The sequence below is a fragment of the Ips typographus genome, linkage group LG2, assembly GCF_016097725.1.
Source record: "Ips typographus isolate SLU linkage group LG2, UJ_Ityp_2.0, whole genome shotgun sequence".
NCBI lineage: Eukaryota > Metazoa > Arthropoda > Insecta > Coleoptera > Curculionidae > Ips > Ips typographus.
Genome location: NC_138423.1, coordinates 10,420,324 through 10,447,435, shown reverse-complemented (window position 1 = coordinate 10,447,435; position 27,112 = coordinate 10,420,324). Strand labels below are relative to the sequence as shown.

The window sequence follows — 27,112 nt, the reverse complement described above, 5'->3', positions numbered from 1 at the left end:
CTTAGGAAATTGTTACATTACTGCTATTATACACCTCAGTTGAATTACTATATTATTAGTATTAGAAGTAATACTTTCAGTAGCATTACTTGATGTGTTTGCTATTGCAGATGATATTCTAGACGAACCGGAATTTATACTTAAAATTTTAAAACTGTATAAACAATGCACTAAGCGATGATCTCCATCTAATATACTTTGATAAAGCAAGAAATGAGAACAAAATAAATTTTCTCCAACAACAACTGTGCGTAAAGAGGGTTATTACATAACGGAAAAGTATGGGTAATTAGCTATTTACATTGAGGTCGTAGGTAAAACAAATTACCCCACGTTTTACATCCTAAGGATATTTTCCTTTTAGAACGAGGGCGGTAAAAAGACCCTTCTATTTGTCAAACGAAATGGCCAAGAGAATTCAACAGGGTTCTTTTAAGAATGTTTACCGACATCATCCAAATAATTCTTAATACAACTTGAGGTTGTCGACGAAAACGAAAACAAACTTTTATTTAACATCGGGGATTGTAAAACCGGTTTTAGGAAAATGCAAACTAGAATTAGTCGCTTAAAAGTTGCTCGTTAAAATTTCATTTAAATTCGGGTTTGCTTCGTTTTGTTTACTTTGACGGAAAATTAAAAGATAATGCGGTTTTTAATTAGTGCGTTCGGTTTTGAGTGTGGCATCTGGAATGGTTTTAATGAAACACGAATGTACAACTTTATTATTCATTGCATTTCGAGCATTAAAGCTATGTACAATTGCTCTTCTAATTGTACTCTTTCTATTTTAATTTATTTACTCTGAAATTATAAATTGTTGTTTTATTCGTAATTTTTATTTGTTTTTTAAATCATTTAATGTTGTGTAAATACAGGGTAAATGTTTATATTTTACTCAATAGCTCATCTTGTTAATTATGGTCTGACAGCATAGTTCAAACTAGCAAAGTTGCCGTATTTTTCCTGTCAGATTCTGTTATCAAAATTAACATGTGTAAAGCACTTGTCAGATTTTTGCCATATGTTTTGGGTACATATGGAACACCCTGTATTTTACAATTGCTCAATCGGAAGATTTTTATTTCTGGTTTTAAATAAGTTATACATATGAATGTTATGTTGGTTACTTTTCAAAAATATAAAAACCTAGTTGTGAAACCTAACAGTGTTGTTGCGGTGAATACTAAAACAATTGAAATATTTGACTAATAATAGCATTTAGTGTCAAACAGCCTTTAAAATAATGCAATCTCAAAATTCCGTTATCCAAGTCACATGGTGTGTTTCTTACAATTTAATTTTTTACAACAGTCCAAATTTAATTTACCAATATTTTCAAAGATTCAAGTACGTTTTGAAGGACACGTGTCAGATGTCAACAGGTGACGTTTGACACTGTTTTTTACGGTCACAACGTTTACGGTTGACTAATTTTGCCAGTCAGTTGACAGGCCGTTACAGTGTTGGAACTCCAAAATCCATAATCAATGTCACGTGACCTGGCTCTTAAAGTTTTAGATTTCACTGTCTAACTGTCTAAATTTGATTTACCAAATTTTCAATGTTTAAAATACATTTGAAAGTCACGTGACTAGTTTTGGTAGGTGTCAACTGGCTTTCACTGTGTTGCAAGTTTAAAATTGCATTTTCGAAATTACGTGACGTGTTTCTCACAATTTCCGCTTTCACGACTGTTTAAATTTTAATTTATCATATTTTCAATTATTAAACTACATTTTAAAAGTTACGTGTCTAATTTTGACAGATGTCAACTAGCCTTAACAGTGTTATATTTTACAATTTCAGATTTACAACTATCTGAATTTGATTTAGATGATTTTCACAGTTCAAACTATTTTTTAGTTAAAATTACAGGTTATTTTGACAGGTGTTGACTAGCCTTTACAGTGTTGCAAGGTCAGAATTTTATTATCAACGTCACGTGACGTGTATTTTACAATTTCAGCTTTTAGAACTATCTGAATTTGATTTAGCAAATATTTTTACAGTTTAAACTATTTTTATGATCACGGGACTGTTTTGACGGATGACAACTGACCTTTATAGGGTTGCAAGCTCAAAAATTGGATTATCAAATACATTTGACTCTCTCACATGTCTCTTACAATTTTAACTTTCTAAACTGTCGACCTAAATTTAATTTACTAAATTTTCAACGATTAAACTCCATTTTAAAAGTCACGTGACTAATTTTGACAGATGTCAACCTCAGTGTTAATTAGTCTTTACAGTGTAGCAACCTCAGAATTGCATTAAGGTCACGTGACGTGTGTTTTACAACTATCTAAAGTTTATTTACCAAATTTTAACAGTTTAACCTATTTTTTATTGTCATGTGACTGTTTTGACAGGTGTCGCCTGGCTTATACAGTGTTTCAAACTCAAAAATTGAATTACCAAAGTCACTTGACATAACAGTTTTCCTTCTCCAAATGCAAATAAATTATTCACTACATTTCTACGATTTGTTACATTTCCTGATTTTAAGAATTGTTGTTTTGTAACAGATTCAAATTTAGATATTGGACACTGTGATATAATAAAGTATTGAGCCTAGAAATCTGATTGTAGGATTTTTACTTCTATAAATGCACTTCTAACAGAAAACTTATAACATCAAAATTGGACTTTAAAACTTTAGAATATGACATGGAGACTAAAATTTGGTACTGTAAAGTGTTCCCAATTTTTTGTAACAGCTGAAAATATTAATGAAAAAAATTTACTTATTGCTTATTGGCAGAAACGGGATGATGTAATAATATAATAGAACAGGTATTACATCGTTCTGAATATGAGAAGTAAAGAAGCAACCGTCACATGCCAAACGATGTACCTGTCTGGTGCATCATGCTGTTTTTGTGTCATTTTACCCATAAAATATGACAACAGTGCAATTACAATCACTCACTTTACATATCTGATTGCCATGTTTTTAAATAAGTTTGATAAAACAGTCCTCATTCTTCTATAATGTAATTTTGAGATTTAAAAAACTAATCTTTAAAAATAAACTTAAATAAACTCTCAGTGCAAAAACGCCTTAGCGAGCTGTACTTTCTGCTCTTAATTTCTTAGTAAACATGTTCCATACAATAAACTAAGAATTCCGTATTGTTATTTTTATATACTATTTGTATTAACGTAAATGTGATAAGTAACCTAATTAAATCGTACGGCTAATCAATAAAACCCAATTAGGCAAGTTTTAAATGGTAATGAACTTCTCGATTGCAAAATCAGCTTTGAACTTTGAGTCCTTTGTATGCAAATGCAAATGGACTTAATATCATTTTATTGCCATAGCTGATGCATTTTGCTTGTAGCTGTATATATTTTAGTGAAAATAATAGTCCGACTTTGTATAGAAGTTAATTAAAACTGACAACATTTCAAAACAACGTCGAATAGTTTTAACCAAAACCAGTTAATTTTTTAGTGGAGTATGAATAATTCCACACAATTCTATTATATCATAGAAAACAGAATTATAGGAAAAAAATTAAATCCAACAAAAGCGATTCCCTTAATAGGCGGAGGCATGAGATGATTGAGATGGTCTTGTGGGACAACGAAAGAAATAACACAATAACTACAGATAGAATGCAATAAAAAAAGAGGAATGATTCTATTATATCCAGACAAAAGAGCAACGCTTATTAGATTCTGTAGGTATTCGCAAACAAATCTCGAAGAAAAAAAATGTCTGGAATGGTATTTTGCTGTCTTGTACAAAATGTAAATAGAAAATTCTCTATACGACTAAAATCACTTTGTTTAATAACAATGTCGAATAAATTTAGTATGGATCTTTTAAATGTGTGTCACATTACACAAAGTAAGAAAAAAAACATCATCAAACCTTACGGATAGGAATTTAATTATAGAATTTATCTTTCAAGAGAGAGTTCTGAGACATTCCAGTATTCCTGCGAAATTTGTTTTTCTTTTTCCCCAAAAACACGGTTAATATGTTCTCGGTCTTTATTTCTTAAAATATGAGGGAGTAGTCTTGTTTGTGCAACATTTTCTTTATCAAACGTTTGATGTTTTCTGGCTTTGACTGAAATAACTTAAAACACATCCTCATTCACAAAATGGCTTCTAAATATTAACCAAAATTTGAATAAATTAACCTCCATATTCTTAAAAGGTGGAAAACACACAAAATAAATTAGATAATTTGCATACTATAATGCAATTTGCAGATATGCAAATGTATTCCGCAGTAAGAGGCAGCGTCAAAGAAAGTGCTTTTACGCCGTTTTGGACTACAGCCGAGACAAGTTGGACAGCATCCAGAAAACGTTGCGAAGAGAACGTAATAACTATTAACGCTAAAGTTTTAAATGAGGTCAACTGGAAATTGTTCAAGGATTTGGTGTGCGTCCGACTAAATGCAATTACAAATATTGTCAACCTAAACAGCGTGACTTCAATGCTAACTCGACCCTTTCGGGCTAGAGAAGTTAACACAATGATTTTGAAGACGTGTGTTGTTTTTGTGGTTCAGTTGCCAGTTTGAAGATTAAAACAGAGTAGATTCTATCAGAATAATTTAAACTGCTACTTAAATAAATGTTGAATGCCAAAAGAGTGAGTGAACTTTTATATTAGTTGTTGTGCAACATCTGGTGACATCTGTACTCAACTCTATGAGTTAGAAAGTACAGATGGCGTTCCCAAATCTAGGAACAGTCCCATTAATGCCTAATTTGGTTATCAAGCCCTATAGCCTCTCTGATGAGCCGTAATACGGCGAAACCGGTCAGAGGATTGGGATTGATAAACAAAAAACAAAACCTCACCATTTTCAACCAGTCAGATCGGTGTTTACCGAATGATGCGGCATTAATGGGGCTGTTCCTATGGTTCATTTTTTTCCCGTGGCGGTTACGTCATCAAGTCCTCCGCCATATTGAAATTTACGCAGGTCGTTTATTACAAGCTAGGCTAGGCTCCACCTTTTTAATCACCTGTTTCGACGTTGCCGTATTGACAAATTACTCCTTTAAACCTCACAATATGTATCTTTCATTAAGCAATTATAAATTAAAATGAGAAAACTATATTGTTTTGAAAAAAAACATTCTAAGAATCTCACATGTTTTGCATGCAATAAATGCTTTTTTTTCGAAATCTGTATAGTTCATCGGTCCGTTTATTACTGCAACAAACAATACACCAGGTTTACATTTGCTCGTGGAAGATGTGGCAACATAGGGCACAGTCCCAACTGACAGTCGGCTAAACATTCGAAACAACATTTTGAGGTTAGGAATTTTAAAAAGAAGAAAAACACCAAAAACTACAAACAGAAGAAATAAAAACTTAATTTAGGGTTGTTTAAGTTTATTAATTAATATTGTTATTGCGAGACCTTCGTAGAATTTAAGATTTTTCTTCACCAAACTGGAAAACTTGCAACATTTGGTGGTAAACAAAGGCGGAAAGCTCCAATCAAACTTTGGCTTGGGAACAACAACCACATTCACATTAAATTATCTGGAAAGAACATCACAGATAGGTGCATTCAAACGAGTCTTTAACAGCCCAATACCAACGTTTCAAGAATTATTCCATAAAATTTGCAAGAAAGGAAAGGCAATGTGTGTATCCTGGGGACTATTAAATCCTAAAGCAGTGTTTTAACTTATAACAGGATTGTTGGTGTTTTAAGAACTTGCTTCTTGGTTTTGTGATATAGATTGCTTATTTATTTCCTTTTGTAAATTTACCCAGCATTAAATACATATCAATTTGGTTTTGTTGTGTAATTTATTTAACATGTTTTTTCAATTTCAGTTGAATTTATTGTAATAGCAGGTAGGTACCTCAGTTAAAATAGTAATTTAACCTACTATCTGATGTAAAAGTATTTAACAGTAGCACCATCTGTTTCAAGCCTTAGAGTCAGAGAAGAAACGGCAAAATTTATAAGGACTTATTCTGCAAAATAATGGCATTTGATCAAATTTATGTATTAAGTATCTTTCTAATATTACCTGAAACTTATTAGAAATTTGATTTTTCAGCACTCTGCATATGGATTTTGACAACACCATTATAACCATAGCTTCAAACACCTTTTGTTCAGAGTCTTTTAGAGCAATTGATAATGGGACTTTTTACATTTGGACCCTTTCAAAGCATGATAAGCAAACTCCAGATTAGGCAAATAAAGGTACCTGAAACATAAGCTATTTAGTATTAGCAGCTTATTAATACCTCTACCAGAGTCCTTTTTATAGTATTAGGTAAATCACCTTGTCAGCTTCTGCTAAATACACCTTTACTCTATGTCCATGTTTCTTCGAGAACCACTGGCTTGAATAAACTTGGTTTTTGTAGTGTTCTTGTAAAAACTCTTCTTGGGAGTAAGTAAATATATGGGCTGTTTCATTGTGACAGTGTTTTCTATTAGAAAAGGCATCCTTTTCTGTTCCACAAACTCTAGTTCCTTCAGAATGTTTCACTGGGCCCCTTGATAGTTGTAAAGTGTATTAAGAAGGTGGCATTTTCAAAACTGACTACCGAAACACACACACATTATCTAGACTCACACGTAGTATCGCAGTTCAAAACAAGTTAAATCAAAATACTCTCAGTCAACAATGGCGGCCGATTTTCCAAGCCCTGTCGTCCTGATTCATTGCCGACGTGACTAGATGACGTCAAAATTCTATCGCGCTCGGAACGCATGTAATAGACAAGAAAGGCAAATGATGACGTAACCGCCACGGGAAAATATATGGACCATAGATTTGGGAACGCCATCTGTACTTTCTAACACATAGAGTTGAGTACAGATGTCACCAGATGTTGCACAACAACTATCATTTCTAGCATCCAGTTGACTATACTGGAATGAAGGTTTTGTTCTTTGGTTATCAAGCCCTATAGCCTCTCTGATGAGCCGTAATACGGCGAAACCTGTCAGAGGATTGGGATTGATAAACAAAAAACAAAACCTCACCATTTTCAACTTTTATGTTATCTCAAAGAAAAAATCAAAACTTTTAAGAAAACACATGCACTTACGATAAAAATGCAGGAGACCAAAAAGTTTCCAAATTAAATGATAAAATTGGTTGTTCACAAATAAACAGTCAATAGAGCCCATAAAAAATACCACTCTGTATAAAATTTGATCATTTCTGACTACCTAAACCTGAATATGTCGTTCATGACTCAAAACGAACTTAACAATAAAATACAAAAAATAATGGTCGATGTCACGGTCTCAAGTTTATTAAAAATTATTCGATTTTATTAATTTATTTCAAAAATTGTACTAGCTGTATTGGAAATACTAAAAAAAATTCAAAACTTTGACACCCTGCATCTCAAAAAGAAAGCCATTACCGACATATGGTTATGAGAAATTTGTATCTTAAAATAAGCTGCTCTATCGAATCCTGCTTGTATAAACCGACTCACCCTGTATAGAAATTTTACGTCAAATAATTTTGTGGGGGTTGAAAACAGACACCTCCATTAAAATATAAAGTTTAAAATCAAATAAATCTGAGTGGTTTACTATTTTAGTGGACCAGTATATTGCCACGTTAAGGGGTAGCCCAGAGGGAATAATACTCACGTTTCCACAAGTAACCCACTTTATTTTAATATGTAATGAGAAATTAGGTCAGTTGGTGTAGTAATCTTACCTCTAGATTGCCAAGGTGGCATAGAGCATGATGTGGGAAGCAGGATCGAAAAGACGGAAGGTTCACGGAGGGCAAACGCTTTATCGGTGAGGAATGAACACTAGACTCGTGTCCAAGGGCATTCACCGAGCCGGTAAAGTCGTTATGGTAGTAGCAAAGGGAGGTAAGTAGGTTCGGCAACTCTTGCTGCACGCCCACACTATTTCCTTTGCTAGGGCTAATACTCGGGTGTGGCACTTCATCACCTATTGCTCCACGTTGCGTTGCACAACAGGCGTACCCAGACTAACCCGGAGATCAGTCAGTGACCTCCCTCTGGGGAAGACACCGGAGTTCGGTGATTTGTACGTGCTTTTGGTGCTTTATTTATACCCACATCATGACCTCAATTCGCCGATCTTGCTTACACAGACATTGTACTGGGGGAGACCGAGGCAATATTTGGTAACGTAACATAGTGCAATTTCTATGTTAGAAGGAGTAGAGGGGAGTCTTAGATGGCTTTTACTTAAAACGACAGATTAAATTTATTTTAATTTTAATTTAGCATTAAGGGAGGATTTTATTCCCTCCTTCAAAGGCGGTGTCCTAATCTTAATATTTAGCTGTTTTTAGAGAATATTTAGAATACTTTGTTGAACGTTTTTTTTAATCTTTTAACTGAAAACAATATTATGTTTATCTGGTTCATTGTAAAAACTTGAATCTAACTTCAAATCTATTTTTGCTGAAGATTTGTCAGGGTGATACAACTTCTGTCACAAGTGTGCACAAGTTCCAAAATTTGTAATGAGTAACCCAGATTAAATGCAGTTAAAAAAAGGGCTGTAATTGAAAATAAGTCTTAACCTAACAAAAATTATTTCTCCATTAACACCATTCCGTTCAATGTATTTGAAATCCAATTTCGAATACAAAACATTCCAAAGATTGGAGAGCAATTTTCTCCCGCAATCTCGACTCCCTGAATGGACCGTTAATTTACAATTCTACTCAGGCAGTTTTAAAAGTTCTGTCAATAAGAATTACCACCCCAACGCCAACAATTCTTGGATGTTATCCAACTTGCTAGATTGGACGGTGACGTATTGTAACAGTGGCTGATTTCTTGCGCACGTCTTTGACTAAAAATGTCTTGTTTTGTTTACTGTAATTGACGTTTTGTCGGTAGATTTTCTTTGCGTTGGAAGCTGCTTTTTTCCCAAAAAAAACCCATTCGAATATTTTCCTTAAATAACGTATGACAGCTTCGATATACAGCCCGTGGCGCAGTTCATGAATAATTCACACCGAATCATACCGATATGGTATACACGTTGCTTCTCTCCCTTAAATTGGCAAATGCGTATATAATATATCTTCTAATAGATATGTGTGTAACGCCCTATGCTTTTACACGAGTCAATATCACTTACATGGTTCGATCAATTATTTGATATTAATATTCCACATAAAGATCCCGATAATTGGCTCCTAACAAGCTTAACCAATTAGGGACCAGTGACTTGCTTTGAATCATTTTAATGTTATTCAGAAAGCTTAAAGTGGATACCAGACATGGCTTTTGATCTGATTTTATTTTTCTATTGACTCCAGTCACTCCTTTGGAATAATAATGGCACGACGGCGTTCGGAAAATTTAAATTAATGTTTACTACCCTGAAAATTGAACTGCAGAATAAGAAAGAAATAATCGTTTTTCACGATAAGTAACAATTGTTTATTACAGTTTTAATTTGAAACTGGAAGGTGAGATTATTGTGTTTTGGAAAACATATTACAATTAGTAATTGTGATAATATAATGTTTCCTCAAACGCGATTTGCAAATAATAATTTAATTAAAGTTAAATACAGAAAAGTTAAATAATATTGTTAAATACATATGTCTAGTTTTATTGTTAACAACATGAAGCGATTCATCAACAGAGAAAGTTACCTATAAGTAGAGTGCTTTTTGATTATCTTTACTTCATAATTAATTTTAGTAAGTGTGAAAGTGATAGACATTAAACTATTCATTATTACAAAATATGTATAGGCGTTTTGAAAAAAAAATTATTTTGTGTTTTTTTTATAAAACTTCAACACCCTGTATTTCCTGAAAGACGAATTCCCGGGATATAGTTGTATAGGGCAAACTGGGATTATTTTTGGACGTAGAATACGTGGATAAAATTTGTGTATTAAAACCTGAATCACCCTGCATAAACTGTATTCCAAGAATTCTTCTTCAATTAAATACAGGGTGTTTAATTTTTACCCTGTGTTACCCACTCAAACTTTTCCTTGTCTGATGTTTTTTTTTACTTAATTTAAAAAATCCTCATTCGACCTAAAACTTGTTTGTATTATTTATTTCTTCCTTATGTGTAAACATGTTCAAGCAAATTACATTACTTCAGCGACAGAATTGAGATATTTCAATTTCATATTGTACATTAGTAGATAAACTGACGTGCTTTTTTTGATAAATTGATAATTTTCTCAGTGTTAGATTCAGAAATTATTAAAGAATTTTAATTTTTTTATAAAAAAATTTATGATTGCAGGATCATCATCATACCAATGATGTATTGCAGGATACCTATAGTCCAAATTTGAGTTAAATAATTTTAACTAAAAAGAATAAATTAAATAAAAACAAACTTCAAAAACCCTCTCTTTAACAAAGCATTTTTTGAAAATAGTTATTTTTAGACGTAGAATACGCAGTTATGTTTGTGTATTAAAAACTGAAACACCCTGTATATATGTACTGCTTGCCCTGTAATATGCTTTTGTAGAAAAATTCTTGAAACAAAAAATCAAGTTTCTAAGGTATCTTTTATAGGAAAACCGGTATTTTGTGGTATACCTCCAAATTTCTCACATTTTTAAGACTTCTGGATCTGCATTGAAGGATTTTAAATGGTTGTAAAGTGCAATTTGGTGATTTTGTAACAATTTCATAGTTTCAAGCAACTGAAAAGCATAAAAACTCTTCTTAAGGAGTTGTTCAAGAGTCTTCCATAATAAGTTCGTTATTTTGAAAATAGAAAAACATTATTAAGACCTCTGGAGCTAAGTGGAAGATTTGCAATTGCTGGTAAAGCGTAATTTGCTGATTTTGTACTTATTTTATTGTCTCAAAGCACTGAAATCATGAAAAAACCATTTTAACGAGCCTGTTATAGTAAAACCGTTATTTTGGATGTCAAAAAACATTTTTAAGACCGCTGGAGCTGCATGGAAGGATTGTAAATGGTTGCAATTTGATGATTTTGTACCAATTTTATAGTTTCAAACTACTGAAAAGCATGAAAACCCTTCAAAGAGAGAACTGGCAGATGCAAACTGGCTCCATGATAACCACTCAGAACCACGTATGAGGAACAAGAAGAACAATATAGTGGAACTTCCGGCTATCAGTAAAGTGAATGAAGCAGTTCCAGGATGTTCCAACAGTCAACCGCAACCATTGACATCTTGAATTGTGATGTTAACTGTTCCAGTATGGCCAAGTTGTACTTGAACCAAATAGGCAAAGAATAGTTTTGGAAAACTTTAAAAAAGACTCGTTTTTGTCTTGTTGAGGAACAAATTAAGAAGGAAATCGGACGGGGTTTTTTAAAAGTTCCGCTCGCCAGGTACCTTGACGTCATTTTGACGTCATATAGTATTTTTAGCGCAGCAACCGGATCTTCCGCATCATACTATGACGTCAGGGCCACTAGCTAGACCATTTTTAATTCGTTAATTGCAGCCGTTTGGTTCAAAAAAAATGTTTTTTTTTTTGAGTATGTACTGAAGATTTATAGCAGTATTTTAAAAAAAATAAATTTTGCCAGGTTCCCTATTGAAGGAAATACAATAATAATTAATTAAAAATTAGGTTATAGTAGTACGTTCCACTATTATTTAGTGGTACAAACCATGTAATTTATGTTTAGGGTATTGGTTCTAGATATACATAGTATTATTTACCATATAAAAGTATTATTGTATTAATATCAATTAGTATAAGCAGAAATACAGGGTTGTATTGGTTTTAAATAAATAAATCATCTGTTTGAATACTTTTTTGTGACCTTGATTGCTTTGCTAATTTAAAATATACACCTTCTTTAAAAGAGTTATTTATGATATAGCAAATAACTAGCTAATGCTGGAATTGCTTCACATATAAGCCTATTTAGCATAATTTTTGTGTGCATTCAAAGGTATAATATTCATTTTTAAATAATGCTTTACAAACATGAAATTAAATTGACGTCATAAATGCTTACTCTCTATATGGCTACATTTCTACCAGATACTGTTTCAACCGTTTTTAAACAGTTTAAAAAACTTATTTTTTTAACTCTGGTATTAGTGCATACAATAATTTTAATTTAGACCGGATAAAAAAACTCTATGAAAATAAAACTTTAATAAGCACAATATTTGTTAAAAAAGCATGAAATAAGCCACGTTTTAATGGAAATGTAAAAAATAGTTATTTTTCTAACAAGTGCGGAAAGTGATACTTTTCCGCACGCTGACTGAAGTTGCCCAGCCGAGTGCGGGAAAGGCATAAATGGGTTATTGATGTGATAAATTAAATCTAATCTGCTTGTTACTAATATTAATAATAAATGAACAATTATTATATGGAATAATAATTTAGAATATGATACATAAATTAACAAAGTTTAATTTTTCTACGCTAGTGCGGAAAAGTCTATACTTCGAGAACAAAAATAGTGCGGGAATTCGATTTATGTACCTATCGTTATTGGCACTATAGATAGTTGCTAAAATAATTGAAATGGCATGTATAAACGTTGGAAAAAAGCAGAAATAAGCAGAATTTCTTAAATAAGCGTAAGCAAAAAAAGCGTAAAAGTTGCAATGTACTTAGTTTTGCATATTTCGAATAGAAAATGCATACATTTTAGGTTTGCTTCTAAAATTCAGGAATAAGCAAAATGCTTATAATCCGGTCTCTAATTATATTAATGTTACATTTTTTTGAACAAACATCTCCTATCTTAGATTAAACCTGAACAAATTAAATCTATAGACCAATGATAAATTACTAGATAGATTTACACAAACTCAACACATTTCTTATAAGTCCTCATCGAACAATTTGGGTTGTTTCCAACGGATAAAATTGACCCTCTACGCAGTCCCCAAGGCAATTCAGTCTTGGAAAAACGAAGGACGCCTCTTGAACTGTTCTTGTTCAGTTTTTGTCCTTAAACAGATCCAGTGTCTGATTAAACGAGAAACGCGGAGAAGTAAAGTGGCTTTTTCTCCTTCCCCCCTTTTACTTCACTTTTGGAGTACGTAAAATCGATCAAAGTGTCTCTATTGGAAAAACCTAATTTTTAAACCAATATTTTTTTTAGTTAAACTGACAGGCATTTTTATACAAGTTTATAGCGGAATATTGGAGGCAGATAGGTATGCAGATTCAAGGAAATATGCATGAAAAATATTCCATTTAAACTGAATATAGGAAGCCGAGATTTCTTGCATTTCATCTGCTCGTATTTCGAATTATATTTTCAGATTTTCTCGTAACGCTACTTCAATTCGAGATGTCAACACTGTCGGTCATTGGGGAGTGCCCGAGTTTTTGCGGTCACCGCTTTTTATTATCCCGCAGAAATTTATGTTTGTCTCGAGACACAAAAGCTTGAAAGACCTAATGACGACATGGAATTGAATGAAACGACCGGGACTATTTAGTTCCCTTCTATTTTAGTTTAGGCAGCTCTGTTTCTTTTCTTTCAGAAAAAGTTTAATATGCCCGACCTGGATTTTCTGTAAAACGGAATTGAAAGCGTAACACGATTTTTTTTGGTTTAAGTACTTTCGGATTTTCCTGGCTATATATAGCTTTTTTGTTGATGCTATTACCTCTCCTTTTCTCTTTGACAATGGTTTCTTAATAGGAATTCCATATTTGTGCATGACATATCTACGGCAATAATTATTTACGTATCAAGGAAGAAGAATTACAAAAGTGTAGTTCTTCTTTCGTCTTCAATTCATTTTTTAACTTGAGAGCCCGTTGTCGAAAACGACTGGTTTTTTGTAACTTTTCCGTCCGTTAACCTGAAAAACCGAGGATAAAACTTATCAGAAATCCTGGGGTGTAAAGTCGTGGTTTTCAGCATCAAAACCTAGGTATAACCCGCGATCCGTGCTTAATAATATATTACGTTATAACTAGTGCTGTAAGAAGCAATTTATGCACAAAATGTCTTAGAGCCTGATACTTTATCTACGACCAAATGTAAAAATTTGTTTCGCAACTAACATAATTTAATGTAATTTTTTTTATAAATAAACGTATAGGTATATTCAACTTATTATAGCATTTTACGCAAGGAGGTGCGTAAAATGCTTAGAGCTTAGAGTAACTTAGAGCACGTGTGACGTAGGTACTATATTTTTGAAAAGTTCTGTTTTCGCAACTTCTATAATTCAGAGTAATTTTTTTACATATAAAGTATACTTTCAACCTATTACCTTTATATTTGTACTAATCATAGATATGCTACTAAAGTAAAATTAATAATGCAATAAAAAATTTTGACAAAAACGTAATCATTAGTGTTGTTCTTAAAATAATTATTTATGGTGACATTATCAAGAACCAATGGCGCATCTGTTTTTTTGCTTTTCCTACATTATACGGAGTAATTCAAATGAGGAGTATTATTATACTCCTCATTTGAATTATTATTAGTATTAGAAGTAGCACTTCCAGAAACATTAAACAATGTGTTTTCTATTGCAGATGATCTTCTAGACGTAACGTGACTCGTATTTATTCAAAACTGTATGAACAATGTATTACGCGATGATATCTAATATAAGATAACGACTAAAAAACCAACGACTCTTTAATATTGCCACTTTTCATTGTCTACAATATAATATTTGACATTCGACGTTTCGGTTTCAGGTTACCATCATCAACTTAGTTGCTTAAATTTACTGAAATAATTCCCGGTTTATAACTCCAAACTAACAATTAAACAAAATTTTCATCACGTTTGGACCTATATGACATAATGTACTTAAAATTTACAAAAACTAAAATTAATTTTAACTTAAAAGTTTACCGAATTTCAACTTTGGGTGAAATGCGGACTAATTTATATCACTTTTCGTTGTGATAAAATGTAAAAACTTTATTTGTTTTTTCCTCATTCCCTGTTTATCGGTCTTACTCCATATCTCCAATTTCTTTCTTTTCCATCTTTTTATCAAGAATCAGCCAAAGAAAACTTTATTCCTTGTTTATTATTTTTGATTTTACAGAGAATTATTATTTTATAGCTAAACTTTTTCTTGAATAAAATCATAGAAATTTCACCTTCTTTAGGTTAGAAATATATTTAGAATACGTTAAAGTCAAAAACATATCTGTCATTTAATGTAACATACCTTGAAAAGTTAATCCTCCTGATAATTTTCTGGGAAGTTAAATAAAAATTGGGCCTAAAAACGATAATTTTAGTAATTTAGCAATTTTACAAAAAATGTCAATTTAGTAGCCCAATTTACTAAATTTTCTTTCCTGATAATATTCCAGAAGTTTTCCACTGAAAATCTGACCATATTATGACTGACCATAAAAAAATATACCGATTTTTTAAATGTTAATTGAAAAGCTAAATTTCCGGTAGAAGGAGAGATTAACCTTCTACGGCTATTTAAAATATTTTTAGAGCATTTTTGAATTAGTCTCAGGAAGGTTATTCTAGTAAAGTAGCTTAAAATTAGACTTTCAACAACAAATTTTCAGCGGAAAGCGGTTTTTACAATAAATATAGGCAGATTCTGAAAATACTATTATTATTAAAAAGATTTAATTGATGTTCAACTTGTTTGTTTGTTAAACTTAGGATGGGTTAGTTACCTTTCTTCAAATTATATTACTAAATCAACATTAACAAGGAGAACAAATCCTCAAAGTCGTTGCCGCTATAATTTAATTTCGGCCTATACCATCATCAGATGTAAAACACGCAAAATTGTGAACCAAGAACGGCTGCATTGACACATAAACAAAAAAATACAAAACAACAAGAAAGTCGACTAAAAATGATGAAAAATCTAAATTAATTAAGGAAAAAACAGAAGAGGGTTATTACGTAACCGAAAATTATGCCTAATTGGCTATTTGCATTAAAATCAGTCACAAAACTCAAATACAATAGTAGCATCTATGAAAACCTTCAATACAACGTTCTTCGGACTGTATTTCAGTTTCAACTCCTTCAGGCATTTATTTCCTGTGAAAGCCCTTAATGAAATTAGACCATAAATCCCAGTGTGCGATCAGCCTGAAAAGGGCTACGCAGGATCCAAAGATTTATTTTCTGGCTTACATAAGGGTTCTAATATTTATTTCATTTGATAATCCTCAATTCGACCTGGCGACCAAAGCGAAAACTTTAGCCCAAAACTTGTAATTTCAAAGAGTCTTAAAAAACTAATGATTAAAATGAATTGCTATGCTTTAGATAACGCAATTTATTAAACCAGGTAATTTGGTACACAAATAATTCAATAATTTTAATGGGACCGCTGTGTTTATTGGGTAAAATCGGAATTGTAAATCCCCTTTGGTATTATTGCCTATACGGCATATTATCAAATTCCAATTGGATGCTTTTTAAATGTAAATTTGTTACTTTTAATTAACTGTTGTTTGGTTACTGCATTTTTAGTACCGTACATCGAGTTGAATAAACAGGAAATTATGAATAATATGTTTAAAAAATTTATGTTTGCATAATATTTTTTATTATTACGTAATTTTTCAGATGTACAATGCAATGATCACAAAAAACATAAAATATATACGTCATATGGTCGTCTTACTATTAAAGGCTGCTAGGTCTATTTTATTAGAATTTAGAAGTTATGACATTTTTATAACTCCTAAATCGTTCTACAACTAAAATCAGGAGTTATTTTTTTCTAAAAACTCTTCAGTATACCTTTTAGGGCAAAAAATTAATAATTTTTTTTTTTAATTTTTATATTTAGTATTTTAATTAAGTTATGTGTAATGTATAAGCAAACACTGGACATTTTTTTCGTTTCCTGTAAATTCTTGTGAAAATTACTTGATATTGAGGCGACAATATGTAAAAAATTACCTGTAATGTATTCTGTAATGTTTGTTTACGTCACGGTTTCCATTGCAGAAACAATAACTTTATGACCTCTCTCAGGACAACGGGCGGAAAGTTACAAAAAGCCCGTCGTCATTGATAACCGGCTGTAAAGTAAAAGCAGTGTATAACATTAGTTGTTTAAACTTTTTCATCTGTGCCTAAAACGTTGTAACGGCCCTCAAACTTCCACACCGGGAGTAATCTTCTTTTTTCAGCAGTTGATACCTAAACAACTGTTATGCACGTAATTGTCACAACTACTTTGCTTCCCTTCTTCATTTCACCAAGTCTAATAACACACATCTAAAGTACATTGTGCATGTTCGAAAGAAAGCAATCTCTAATAACGGATCTTCAAAGAACTCAATTCCGCAGTAATAAATTCAATGCAAAACAAAACGTACACCACATACAAAACACACTCATAAACTATCACATCCGACGCGTATTTATGGTATTATTTAAAGTGGCAGGTGTACCTACGTGCATTTGCAGTCGTTTCCATATCTAAATTATCTTTACGATTCCATGAATATAAAATAAGCAAATTTTTACAAATTTAAATATTATGTATGTCCATCTTGCGATGTTGCCGCAATTTTACGAAATAAATTGTTTAATGAATAAATAACGCACGTGAACGTTGATTTGCATTGCAAATTAAATTTTGATAAGTATAAAGTATTTAAGTTTAATTAGAAAATAATAAAAGCAATAATTAAAATATACAAAGTTTGTTATTAAAAAACCGTATAAGCAAAAAAACACAAATTAATCAAAAAATATTCGCATTAGCATTTCAATCTATTACATCTGATTGGATGGTATTATTACAATAAAGTTTATTTCATTAAAAAAAAAACGAACGGTTCTACTAAACTATTTTATAATTTCTACTCAGTCGAATAACTTTTGTGCTTGCTCTGTTGTATTTCCGATACAACTTGAATTACCCACTGATTCTTAAACATAAATTAGGATCCACTAATACAGGGTTAACCACTCAAACCGTTCATTAACTTTATTAGAATCAAATAAAAATAGAAATTTCAAATTTTGGAACCAAGATATCAATGTTTGCTATATTTTCAAAATATTTCTGTTACTTTCAGTTTAACCGGAAGTAGATGTCAACTTGCTTAATTTAAACGGCACACCCTGTATGTTTTTGTATAATCGTTTAGGAAATATTCGACCATAAACTGAAAATGTGCCTGAAAAGGACAAATTTTAGAATTGCGTATTGCGATATTTATAAAAGATGTAAACCTCATATTTTGCAAAATAATCACACACAGTTTCAACTTAATGTTTTTGCCTTTTTCGGATTTGCAATAATAATACAGGCAAAAATTCATATTTTTTAAGTTGCCAAAGTCTTTTTTTTGTTATGAATCACCATTAATCTCTAAATATTTTCAGATATAATAATAATGTCCAAGAGAGTTATAATTTAGTTTTTAGAATATATTTTTCAACAAATATTAAAAAACAAACAATTTATGCGTATTTGGGATATACCAGGTGTCCAAGAGCACCCTGGACATAGGAGATTAACATGGGAAAACGGTTTTGATTTTTTTGCGCCTGTACGGTTGATTTGATCGAAAAATCGTATTAATGAAAGTTGTAGTACCTGTCACGAACTAGTTTTCTGTATTTTTTTTCAGAACTCTAATTTGAGCCCTTTCGGCGTAAAACACGAACAAAAATGCGAAAATTTTCACTTTGTACCTATCACGGACTAGTTTTCTGTATTTTTTTCGGATCTCTAACTTGAGCCCTTTCGTCGTAAAACACGAACAAAAATGCGAAAATTTAAACTTTTTACCTGCACTGTATAAGCGGTTGTCGAGCAACCGTATCAGCAACAATGACCTGTTTACCCGTTGCCCGACAACCGCCTATACAGTGCAGGCCAAAAGTTTAAATTTTCTCATTTTTGTTCGTGTTTTACGACGAAAGGGCTCAAGTTAGAGATCCGAAAAAAATACAGCAAACTAGTCCGTGATAGGTACTACAACTTTTATTAATACGATTTTTCAATCAAATCAACCGTACAGGCGCAAAAAAATCAAAACCGTTTTCCCATGTTAATCTCCTATGTCCAGGGTACTCTTGGACACCTGGTATAATCACTTATGTTTCACCTACATATTATGAATAAATATTACCTTGAAAATGGTGTAGATTATAGTGTTCATAACAACCTGAGGGCATTATAGTCGGGCGTTATCATAACGCCCTGAAATCTTTTTTTCCAAAATTTTGTCCAGTGTTTGCCATTTTCACTGACTGACAGGCATATCAAAGTAACATCATTCAGGTAAAAAAAAATCGCTACACTAACCTACCGATAAAGGTATACCTTACTTTTCTATGCCAGAAACAGTAAATAATTGCTGAGTTAGGTGAAACATAAAACATTGTATGCACCACAGTCGTAAGGGAGAGTATAATTATGTTCTCTATAAAGCCCTTGGCAATTTATCAAAAAAATCATTTAATACTAACTTACTCTAGTTTGGAACAGAAAATAAGATAAAATTATAAAAATAAGGGTATTCTATTTTTGTGGCCAATTTTTGACTACCCCGTACTATTATTTCCCTGCACCCACTTTTAGAACAAACTTTGTTAAGCACGACAAAATACAAAAACAAATAAAACAGTTTTCTCATATATGTATGTATAAATTAAAATTGTTTTGGGCACTAAAAATGTCAAATTTCACATACAGTGGTAAATATCTCAGAAACGGCTACAGATAGGCATAAAACATTGTAGATAAAATATGGATACAGGCTGCCACAAATTAGTATGTAAGTATAAAAAATGGTTTAAGTCACGTATAAATAACTATTAAAAGACTCGTAGAAAGTCTCTCAATCTAGCAAAAACCAGCTTTTCAATTGGCATTTCTAAAATGCTGCAATGCTTGAAATTTGGTAGTAAATGACTAATTCAGGTAATCTACCAACTTTACAAAAGTAATTTAATTTTCCTAAATTTACTAGGATAGATAATCTTCCTGAGGATATTTAAAAAAGCTCTAAAAATATTTTGAAATATCCGTAAAAGGTTAATCTCTAATGTATCGAAAATTGAGCTTGTTAATTGGCTTTTATAAGGGTAGATTGCTGAAATTTAACTTTAAAGGTCAAATTTCATACAGAAAACAAAAGAAACAAAGACACTTTTTTCAGAGACTTCTGAATAAGGACGGTATTTCTAATAAAATTAACCATACAAATTGACATTATTTCCACAATATTTCCACTTCAGCAAAAAATGTATATCGTGACAAAATTGTTTGTATGTACTTGACAGCAAATGTCTAAGTTACCGGACATATTTTCCATTTTCTAAATATATGTTTCAAACTTTCCCACTTATTTAAATACTAGATCCAGATCGATATTGAAATTCGAATACAGTTTACAAGTAAAGTGAAAAAAAAAAACACCAAGAACACTATCTATATCGACCATTCTGAACTGTTCAATCGCATTCAATTACGTAGATTTGGTTGATTCAATCCACCTGACATCCATCACTATTGTGTCTGTTCCCAAATAACACGGTTTTGTTTCATCAGGAAAATGCATCGAAATTTCATAATTGAAACGTTGCTACTAACCGTTCAGTTTAAATTGGTTATTAAGTTTTTAAGCAGGTTCACAAATTTGCGGCCTGCGTAGTAAACTAGACATCAGGTATAATCAGGACTTGGTAATGAATTTACGAGAGGGCGATTTCCAGAGAGCTAACCGGGTCTAGGCCCAATAAAGCCGCGCAAATTGTGACGTCGAAACTCATTTGTTTCCAAAGATTAATCCTCAAAGTGCTCCATATATTTCCGTGGGTGGGTACTTAAATTCACGGATCTTGCGAGAGGCGAAGTAGTAAAATGACTGTACGGTTCAGGAGCGCCAAGTTATTATCCACCGGTGCGAATAGCCGTGTTACACTCAAGAGAGGCGAAAAGAGCCACCAATCTAAGAAACCCAAGAAGCGAGACACTACTATGGTTTATGATATTCCTTAGAAAGTTCTCATAAAATATGTGGTTTTCTTAAATCAGATAGTAAATTTGCTAGTTTGCTAAAGGTCTGATAAAATGTCGTTTCGCTTTGCATCTGCCCAATGATGTGATGCGTTTACACGTAGTTAACGATTTTCTACATTACATTTATTAATTACACAAAAAGAAATTCAGTTAGTTACAATTAACGTTATTTGGATCACACCATTACTATTTTCATGCTGCCTGTGGCCTGCAATCCACAATTATTAATTTTTCACCCCGAGCAAATACTTCTACATGAATTTGGCGGTGTAGATAATGGTGTATTCTATACACAGTTTGCCTAATTTAAGATTTTTTTCCTTTAATTCTCCTAAGTTCAGCAGTATTAACAATTTGTTCGTTCTTGTCCCTGAATATTTAGGTATTTTATATACACTCGTAACTTATTTTAAATAAACTATTATGGAGTAGCTTTTGTTTTTCTTTTGCTCAATACAAAACTGAAATAAAAACAATTGACATATACTCCTACACAGGCTGTCCGGAAATAAAAATGATATTTCATTCACAAAAATATGCTTAATGGCAAATTTTTTTAATGGTTTACGTGATTGTAACTAATTTAATCTAATTGATATTATGGATGTTATACCGGGTGATTAAAATACAAAGTTTAGGCTATAAATTGTTGAAAAAAAAACTAACTAACGTAACTGTTAAAATAACCGAATTATTATATTGTTACGGTCTGGGCCTACTATGCTCGATACTTCTTAACGAGCGCTCGCCTCGGGATGAAACCGATGCGCCGCAATATCTGGCCGGGCGCGTATTAAAGTAGGCCACAGTTAGGAAGCGCTACCTGGAAGATTCTTGAATGATCAAGGCAACCCGCGAAGCGTTTCGCGGTCATTCTAGAACGTGGTTTGCGAATATAAAAGACGCGGTCTCGACCGCAGTAGTAGTGAATCTGGGAACGCGGTAAGGTTTAAATAGCGGAGTAATTGTGGAATTGTAGTAGTGTTTTTAGTAGCTGTGTTAATTATTGTACGGAGTGTTTTGAAGTGTAATAAATTTATTAATTGTTGAGTTAAACTGACTTTGTGTGAACCCACGGGAAAATCGTAACAATATTAAGTAAACCAAGCACTATTTGGGCATTTTGGGCAACTCTGAAACTTGACTAGACACTGGTTAACTCTAATTGTTATTGTGGATGATATACCGTGTGATTGAAATACATAGTTTAGACTACAAACTGGTAAAAAACCACCTTGTTAAAGTTAAAATAACCGAACTGTGGTTGGTCAAAGCGAACAAAGTACTATTTGGGCAATTTTGTTGTAATTACTCGAAAACTTGAGAAGACACTGGTTAATTCTAAATGGAATTTTAGAGGTTATACCGGGTGATTGAAATACATTGTTTAGGCTACAAACTGCTAAAAAAAACATCCTGTCCCACCGTTAAAATAATCGAACTATGGTTGGTCAAAGTGAACAAAGTTTTAATCACTCTGAAACTTGAGAAGACATTGGTTAATTTTAATTGGTATTGTGGATAATATACTTGGTAATTGAAATACATTGCTTAGCCTACAAACTGGTGAAAAAAACCAACCTGTAACTGTTAAAATAACCGATCTATGGTTGATCAAAGTGAACAAAGCACTATTTGGGCAATTTTGTTGAAATTTCTCTAAAACTTGAGAAGACACTGGTTAATTCTCATTTGTATTGTGGATGTTATACCGGGTAATTGAAATAGACAGTTTAGGCTAGAAACTGGTAAAAAAAACTACCCTGTAACTGTTAAAATAACCGAAATATGGTTGGTCAAAGTAAACAAATCATTATTTGGGCAATTTTGTTGTAATCATTCTGAAACTTGAGAAGACACTGGTTAATTCTCATTGGTATTGTGGATGTTATACCGGGTAATTGAAATAGATAGTTTAGGCTACAAACTGGTAAAAAAAACACCCTGTAACTATTAAAATAATCGAAATATGGTTGGTCAAAGTGAACAAATCATTATTTGGGCAATTTTGTTGTAATTGCTCTGAAACTTGAGGACACTGGATAATTTTAATTGCTACTGTAAAAGTTATACCGGGTGATTGAAATAGGCTACAAACTGGTAAAAGAACCACCCTGCAACTATTAAAAAATAACCGAGTTAAGGTTTGTCAAAGTGAACAGAGCACATTTTGGACAGTTTTAACGTAATCAATCTAAAACTGGAAAAGACGCTGGTTAATTCTAATTGGTGTTTTGTATGTTATACTGAGTGATTAAAATGCAAAGTTTAGGCTACAAACTGATCAAAAAACCACCCTGTGATAAAATATCAAAATGAAAACTTAATTTTTACAAAAATATTCTTCGATAACCCTACTGGTTCTTGCGGACTTGAAATATCCTAATTTAAGTCTAAACCTGTTTTGCAGTAACAAATTGTAAAATTTAATACGTTGACACTATGAACAGTTCACAGGATAAACCTTGAAATTTTTTTGAAATTTGTCAACATTTTTTGACTTACAACGTAACTTTTTTGGAACCCATATTATGATTTCATTTTAAATTTATTCAATTCAATTTATTATATATTCAAATTACTCTAGTTTTAAAAATGACTAAATCATCACAATAGATCTCAAAAAAGATATATGAACATGCAAACCGTTTTGCTCTATCTTCAACCCTTTCCCTGATACAGCCTACCTTTATGCTTAATAACCATTATTTCAAATATGACAAAAGTTAGAGAGTAAAAAAGTTTAGAAAGTAAAAAAAAACAGCAGTGAATTTTACTTGACAAGAAATTCCATTTCTGTTTAAGGAACCATATTGCAAGATAAACTTGAAAAACAGAAAATAGCAGACAACTTTAACTTAAATATGAAAGTTATCCGGGTTTATAAGTCGTGGTCCAATGGAATTCCTTCTTGACGTTTCGTCCACATCTGCGGCGGATATTATCAAAGCCGATGACGTAACGATCGAAGTGCTTTTCCGTACTTCTCGACGGTGACATCGACATCGTCATCTGGACTAGCTTTTGCTGTACGCTGTATGTCCACTTAAAAATATCTGTCATAGCAGGTTTGGTTTCGGAATTATCAATTTTCTCTAGTCTTTTAGAGGAAAAACAGTTAAATACCAATACAAGTTTGATTTGTTAGTCAATTTTGAGATACCAGGTATATTAATATCCTACTTAAAAACAAAGTAGGCCCACATATCTACCAGATTTGCGTGTATACTATAACCAAACTTTTTATGAAAAACTAAGATAAATATGTGCAATTCTTTTACAAAATTTTACACTTGACAAAATATTATTTAGGTTGCTTTATAGGAACTAAATCGACTGAACGTAGGGGTATTGCAAAATCATATTTTAAACCAAGTTTAAGTTAATGATAGTTCAGACTGTGACTATAGAGTTCAAAAAATTTCAGTTTGAACTACAGTTAACTTAAACTCAGCTTAAAGTACGGCAGTTCAAATAGCGAGTCATTTTAGAAACATAAATCAATACAAGGTATCAAATCGATGAAGGTGAGGAGTTTTTAAACTATATCTCACAAACGCATATTATCAATGAATTGGTGCTACAAATAATTAATCAATTGAGCTGTAGCTTCCTAGCTATATTGAAACGCATATGTAATTTATCTAAATAGTCGTTTTCACTTTGAATCCTTGCTATAAAATGGAATATTAATGCCATCCGGTCGCGTTATTAAATTTCTATTCGCCTGTACCTGAAGTGGATTATTCACATACGTTTAGTGTTACGGAGCTGCACTTTACCTAAGTTGGGTTATCTAGAGGCGTAAAACATTGTTGTTTCAACCGTAATTGGGTTTAAGTTTAAGGGATTTCAGCTTTGCTTATGTCGAGTTGATGTTTACGTATAATTTAATACTTCTCTCCATCCGGATAGAAGTTATGTCGATACTTTCATGTAAAGAGACTAAGGCTTTCACTGAAATTGAAACTAAAAAAAAATATCTTAAAACTCGGATTAAATTGCTCCGTTTTGCAATAGTTAAGCTCGCTCGAGCAAATCCATTTATTAAAAACAAAAATTGCAAAACGTGTTTTAGTTTGCATGAAAAGACGCATGCAAAAAAAATAGGGCAGGGAAAGGTATCGATTATCGCGGGCTATAACATTATTCTTGCACACGATATTTCCCTGAAACAATAGCTGCTATTGTATTGCAATGCCGATATGATAACAAAGAAAATTGAAATGTTATTGAAAGTGAATGAAGTGAATGGCACTGGTTATTTCCCTTGTATTCTAGCAATTGAGTTTTTTATTACTGCCATTTTTAAAACGGTATAGATTCGTGTAACCATGTTTTTTTTAAACCAAAATATATTTGATAGTTTAATTGAAAAATAGCTTGGCAACCAGAAAAATATCAATAAGCACCGTTTGACGTCGTTGTCGTATATGTAAACGCTATCAAAACAACGATGCAAAGTTGCATAAAAGCTCAGACACGAAAACAAAAAGCCGGGAATAACGTTCAAACTAGCTAGAGCATGTTATTCTTCCTTTTGTTATTGCGTCTTTCTTTTTAGCGGAATTTCGCAGTTATTATTGCATCCTTTGTTACTCAAGTTCCGCAGCAACCGAACGGATATCGTCAATTCAAGTTTTTAACTTTAACGATTGTCAAAAACAGGTTATTTTTGTATACACGACCAAAAGCTACGGTTACTATAGATGCAAGTTCTGACCACTATAACCTTCATCTATTGAAACTACGGTGCAATTTTTACTTGATTACAGCGACAATTGCTATACAAGGTGCCACAAATTCGAGTCTGAAGTATGAAGATCGTGAAAACAGTAAAAGATACAGAGTTGGTTAAATGGAGGCAAAGTTGCCTAATTTAGAGTTCAATCTTATGCCGTTTTAACATTTAAAATAATCCGATTACTTATATCCGAAAAAATACGAATTTTCGGAAAAACGTTTTTATTTTATTGTAAGCTTATTTAATGAGATGAGTTGAATCTATCATTGCAACTTTTTTTCCTCTAAAACCTGACATCGTGACATTTGAAATCCGACGGTTCTGTTTTTGCCAGATACTTCTCCATCTTATATTTGGGCCCCTTCTGCCATTTTAAACCCCTGTTTAAGCCTTATGGTAAAACAGTCGGCTTTAGAGTTTCACACTCTGCTTCCCGCTTCCTAGTCAACTCCAAAGACCCAACCCCACTCCTCAATAAGTTTGATGTTTACCAGCTTTCATTTGCACAGCTAACTGTGCAGCTGTATATGTTGATCAAACAGGTAGGAAATTTGCCATTCGCATACAAGAACACCAAAGAGAGTTTGGAAAATATATTAACAACGTTAATTTAGATATCAGTTTCATAAAATTTAACCTTTCTTCTTCGTCTCAACAACCATGATTTCAATATTGAAGATGGTTTTAATTAAAGCTTTCCATTTCACTGTCAAAAGCAACTTATTGGACCTCCTGAAGGATTTTGAAATTAACAAAGCCTCTTTCAATCACAACTTGGTTTGTTTTGGTGATTTTTCCAATCCCTTAACTTTTAATTTTCTCTACACTTTTTCTTTCTCCATAGTTCCTCCCTTTCCACTCCTCTCGTTTTGCCGTTTGGGTTGTTTTATTTCATTGTATAATACCTACTGTAATTAGCATATGAATCTAGTACCTTCTCACTTTTGATAAACTTTGTTAACGGGTCTAAGATATTGTCTGTATTTTTATTTGTACTGTTGCGCCTCTGTTTCTGATGTTTTTTTTCATGATCTTTCTTATTTTCAAAATTGCTCTCATAACAGCAATTTTGTAATCCTTTTTTATTTTAAATTTGGTTTATTGGTTTATATTTTGGTAGATTGGACAAGCTATTCCTAGACTATCAAGTGTCACCACAAAACACACAAGGTTAAGAAATGCGGGTTCCATGTTAAAAAAGTATAACGCAAAAACTATCTCAGTGCCATCTCGTGTCGAAAGCCAGTTGTATCTTTCATAAAACTCAACCTTCTTGCGCCTTATTTGCTTAAAAAACAATCCTAAATCCTGGTGCCTCTTTCTTGCGTTAATTTGACGGCTTGGCTACACGGACTAGTTGCAGAATACAGTGAAAGGTCAAATGTTTTTTGAATATTTGAAGAACAAAATACAACACAAAACCTTCAATGTCAATG

General features: G+C 32.4%; 2 protein-coding genes across 2 annotated transcripts in view; one reads left to right on the top strand and one right to left on the bottom strand.

Moving 5' to 3' along the window:
- LOC145725099 (FGGY carbohydrate kinase domain-containing protein-like) overlaps positions 1–19,200 on the top strand; it is a 131,238-nt gene extending 112,038 nt beyond the window's left edge. Inside the window, exon 11 of the mRNA XM_081973700.1 lies at positions 19,190–19,200. The gene's annotated coding sequence lies outside the window, so the exon portion shown is untranslated. The remainder of the gene's footprint in view (positions 1–19,189) is intronic.
- LOC145725098 (neural cell adhesion molecule 2-like) overlaps positions 1–27,112 on the bottom strand; it is a 416,642-nt gene that overhangs the window by 160,079 nt on the left and 229,451 nt on the right. The gene's annotated exons all lie outside the window — the stretch shown is intronic.